This window comes from Littorina saxatilis, linkage group LG7, assembly GCF_037325665.1.
Source record: "Littorina saxatilis isolate snail1 linkage group LG7, US_GU_Lsax_2.0, whole genome shotgun sequence".
NCBI classification, from domain to species: domain Eukaryota; kingdom Metazoa; phylum Mollusca; class Gastropoda; order Littorinimorpha; family Littorinidae; genus Littorina; species Littorina saxatilis.
In genome coordinates, this window is record NC_090251.1 from 22,604,898 (window position 1) to 22,609,897 (window position 5,000).

Here is a 5,000-nt window from a genome sequence, read left to right on the forward strand (position 1 = left end):
ATGTGAACTTGTGTCGGATGACAGACGAGAGAGTGTGGGACTATATCTAACTTCCAGGACTTTCGTGTGTTCGCAGAAAGTGTTATTCCGAGGACATGTGTTGTGAACAGCGATTCCAAGGATTCTTGTGGAAGTGAACTGTGTGTTGTGCTGGACTGTGTTATTCTTCGGTATGGCGGCAAGGAGGTATTTTGTGGTGTGATTTGGTTTGATATATGTCATATGATTGATGTTTTGAGTCAATAGTGAAATGTTTTAAATGTTCATTCGTTGTGTGCCGTGTGTGTTGTTTGAGTGCGTGTTGTCACTATCCCGTATGTATGAGTGTGTGTATGTATGACTGTGCGAGTAAAAATGTAGGAATGAGTGTTTAATTGAAGAAACCCCGTGCACGGAAAAGCAAACATCGGACCCAACAGTCAGCAGACACATACATTCCTTGACACAGACACACTGATACTAGATTGACTAATAGGCAGGAAGGCAGACAGTCAGGCAGGCAGGCAGACACACAAAGACACACACACACACACACACACACACACACACACACACACACACACACACACACACAACCCCCATCGACTATGACGACAACTACAACAAAATTATTTAACACCCCATCATCCTACCACCACTCACTGCAACAACTGAAGCAGCAAAAAACAAATTTAACGAATGTTTAAAGGCACAGTAAGCCTCCCGTAAACCATCACGGAGTATTTATGACGGCTTACTAGTTAGTGCCCAAACCTCATAATTGTAATTACCATTTTCACGTGTTTATTACTAATTTTCCCGGGAAAAATTACTAATTTTCCCGGAATAATTACTAACTTTCACCTGTTAATTACTAATTTTTAGTTTTGGCTCACTTCCTGACGGATTGCTAGTGCCAAAACTAAAAATTAGTCATTTTCCCGTGAAAATTACTAATTATTCCGTGAAAATGAGTAACTAACAAGTGAAAACAGTAACTGACAGCGTTAATTAGTAATTATAACGTGATAATGGGTAACCCCAGGTTTTGGCACTAGTAAGCCGTCATAGATACTGTCAGGCTTTCACACACAGTACAAACACCCTTCCATTTGAACGCTCACCGAACGGGAACATCCTGGCTGCTTTCCGTCGAGAGTGAGACATTATCAAAGAATTTATTTTCGTGGAACTTCTGATCTACAATCAGGCGCCTCGTTTTGGCGCTAGAACTAACTTTTAAAATCTAAATAATAAATTGACAGCTTGTAAAACAAACATTATTAAATCATAAAAGATTACGTTTTTCATCAAGACAAGACAAACTGACGACTAAATTGTGAAAAAAAGGAAAGTGGATCACACGGGTTCACGATGGCTCAGGGGTTAGGTAAACCACGGAATCCGGTGTGTGGTTTACGTGAGCTAAATAGCAATTCAAACGAACTGTTTCATTTAATGCTATTAAATGCTATTGCAAATGTGTTCCATAAGGTTAGAACTGCTTTTTTGATCAGAAGATTTAAATCGTTTTGTAAACAGATTGAGACATACTGGGGCTTTAAACTTACAGTGTTTTGGAATGTGCGATCTGCATTTTCTTTGGCAACATATAGGATCTCTAGCAGGCTTGTCAATCTTTCTATCGGTATGTGTGGTTGGTTGTTGGCGTTGTACGTCACAGGAAGTCCTCTTGCCTGTGCACTACACATTGACACTGTTGAACAAAGAAAAAGAATAAAGTATTTAAGGCTAACATGTCAAATTACAACATCCTGACTCTGCAATGTGCCATCTAAATTGTTTTAGAACGGCATAGGGTAATTATGCTTTCTCTTAAGTTGACCTCATGCCTTCCTCCCCTTTCCACCCTTAAAAGCAAAAGGCCTTTTTTTTTTAAACGTAAAAAGCAAACGAACAAACAAACGAAGGTCCGAGCGAACAAACAAACTAAGATCCAAACAAACAATCAAATAAATAAACTACAACAGGAGAAGAAACATATAAACACACGAACTACCAAAAACTGCACTGAAATAAAGAACTGTCTGCTTTACTGCGCATTCTTTGCGCAGCAAATTCCGCATTAGACTACATTTAAAATGTTGGATTTGTGTTTTTTTAAAATCCATTGCAATCCTATCATTCATACCAGAAAGTAATGTTTCCATTTTGTTGTTGTAATTATCTATTGTGACAATGTTCTTATTTGCCACGATGTATAGGGTTCAAATTCTTGATAAATAAGTAATTTTTGACAACGGGAGGCAAAACTGTTTTTCACCCAATAAACTGATATAGTGCGAAAAGATGTTTGATACAACGTGCTTCGCACCACTTCACGTTAAATTACACACGACAAATTGATCTGTGAAATGAACATTGAAAAAGGCATGAAATAGGTTTACGTACCAGCGAACACCCAGAATAATATGTTAGACATGGTAACTGCTTCAGCAGACAGAGCTCAATTCAAGATTGGACATATGGCCGGTCTTTTATTATCAAACAAAAACTTCCCTCGATCATCGATGACGTATCCGTATTTTCAATTAAGATTGTGAAATTTGGATCAGTATTCAACAAAATGATTCGATCGTGATGTAAAATCACATCTACGTTACAGCTTTTCCCAAAATTACCGCTAGGACAAAACAGATCATAACACACCTAATCCGATAGCGTAGAATAGCCAGTTCCTCTGTGCGAGTGTGTGTGTGTCTGTGTGTGTGTGTGTGTGGGTGTGTGTGTGTGTGTGTGTGTGTGTGTGTGTGTGTGTGAAAGAGAGAGACAAGAGAGGGAGAGGGATAGAGAGAGGTGGCGAGAGAGAGAAAGTGAGAGAGAGAGACAGACAGACAGACAGAATGCATACCCTAACGCAGGCACACCGGTACGCAGGCACACACACACACACACACACACACACACACACACACACACACACACACACACCACATACACACACATACACACACACACACACACACACACACATAAACACACACACACACATAAACACACACACACGGATATGAAACTCCCAGACCATAATCCGGCTTTAACAAAGACACAATAATGGCACAAGATCAAGAGTGAATACTGTAGATTTTACTTCCCTTTACTGTTATTAAAAACTACTTTTCTTGAGCGAACTCTAATCCCCGCAAGAGATGGTGCTGTGTTTATTAGTGCACTTTATTTTTTCGTTTCTGAACCACATAATGCAAGTACATTCAACTTGCATGAAAATATTGGGTCGTTTGATGAGCATTTATTGCAAGAGACATGCAAAACAGTGGCTAAAATGTACTGTGTGTATTTTGATATTTTAAACTGGTCATGTGAAAAAAAAGAAGTCTTTAGCTCTGTTTTCGGGTTCCCTTGGTTTACATTAAAGCCACCCTCCGTCTCCCGTAAACCATCTGTTTCTGATCACTGAGCTCCCCGAGCCTTTACATACAGTACAAACATACTTCCATTTGAACTCTCACCGAACGGGAACATCCTGGCTGCTTTCCGTTGAGAGTGAGACATTTTCAAAGGATTTATTTCATGCAGTTAGAAAGGAAGAGAATGGCTGAATGCTGTATCCACCCCTTCCATGGATTTAGCGTCCTCCTGCTTGACAGAGGTGGAGAGTGTTGTGTACCCCCCTTCCGTCGACTTGGCGTTGCCATGAAGAATACTGTTGGCGGCGTTGGTTTCTGGGGATTCGTACAGTCCCCCATCTGCCAAGTCTTCCATTGTCACACCTCCGTTGACGAAACCTGCGACACGCAATGATTAGCGCTGATGATAATGTAATTAGTGGTAACCATGATAGGATAAATATTAACCATAATTGAATTAGTACAGTCGAACATGCCCTTAAAGTTCACCTCTCGAAAAAGACCAGCAGCCCACAACGGCAACTCGGAAAGACCCCAGAGGAGTTTTTCTTCTACATAATTCACCTTCCCATAAAGACCACCTGTCTATTACGAGTACAATCCACTTTTGGTCGGTCCATTTGATGGTCGTTCTAAGCAGGTTCGACTGTATTAAATATAATCAAATACGTGTTAACCATAATCAAATAAGCGTTAACCACAATTGAATTAGTGTTGAAGGCGGGCCAACATCGCGTGCGCGACAGATGCAGCTCTGTTTTCTCGTGCATGTAATACATCAGGTGTCTACATTATCTCTGTGGCCTTCTTCTATAGCTAGTCTTTGACTCCTGGAAACGGATGTTCGGCTTCAACCAGAATTTGGACATAGACATAGAAAACTCTATTATTTCAAAAAGAGAAATTCAAGTGTGGTGAGTACATATATTACAGCATCAGACAACATACAACATAATTCGTAATAACGTAAAACAGCAAAGCTCCTTGCATGCACAGTGTTGAATTAGTGTAAACAAAAACTGTTGAGCCAAACGGCTTGCCATAGAGCACAAGAACTGTGCGTGCTCCTGACCTTGTTCCGTCATCTGAGCCTGGTCGGACTCCAGGATCTTGAGGATCCTCTCCACGTGGCCGTGACCGTACGCCTCCAGGGGGTAGGCGGGCTCTGCGTGCTTGGGGATGTCCAGGCCTGAACACAAACAGACACACAGTCAGATGCACAGATACGCAAAGATACAGAGACGTGTGATATACACACACATACACAAACACAACTTGCACGTACGCGCCGCGTGCACGCGTTCCCAGGCACAAACGCATAAGCGCACGTACGCACGCACACATATGTACACACGCACGTAAATTCGACTCTTCTTAGACGGAAGAAGCGTCAGATAAGCCCACATTAAAAATACCTCTTACTAAGAACTTATACATGTCTCAGCTTAAATGTGAAAGGCAAATTACAAGTACAGCTATTTTTTTGGTCATCTTTGATTATATATGCTTTAAAAGAAATGCTTGATGTTTGGTTAATCCGAAGCATTTGTGTGTGTGTGTGTGACACTTGTGAATCTCCGACTTCGAATGCTAGGATTCATAATGGAAATACAAGCCTCTACATGATGATTA

The 5,000-nt window shown here is 40.8% G+C and overlaps 1 long non-coding RNA gene across 1 annotated transcript in view; it reads right to left on the reverse strand.

Moving 5' to 3' along the window:
* Nucleotides 1-3,024: 3,024 nt before the first annotated feature.
* Nucleotides 3,025-5,000, reverse strand: part of LOC138970310 (uncharacterized) — a 3,699-nt gene continuing 1,723 nt past the window's right edge. The window contains exons 2-3 of the long non-coding RNA XR_011456883.1: nucleotides 4,441-4,557; nucleotides 3,025-3,746 (exon numbers count right to left, since the gene is read on the reverse strand). This is a non-coding gene — a long non-coding RNA (uncharacterized lncRNA). The remainder of the gene's footprint in view (nucleotides 3,747-4,440; nucleotides 4,558-5,000) is intronic.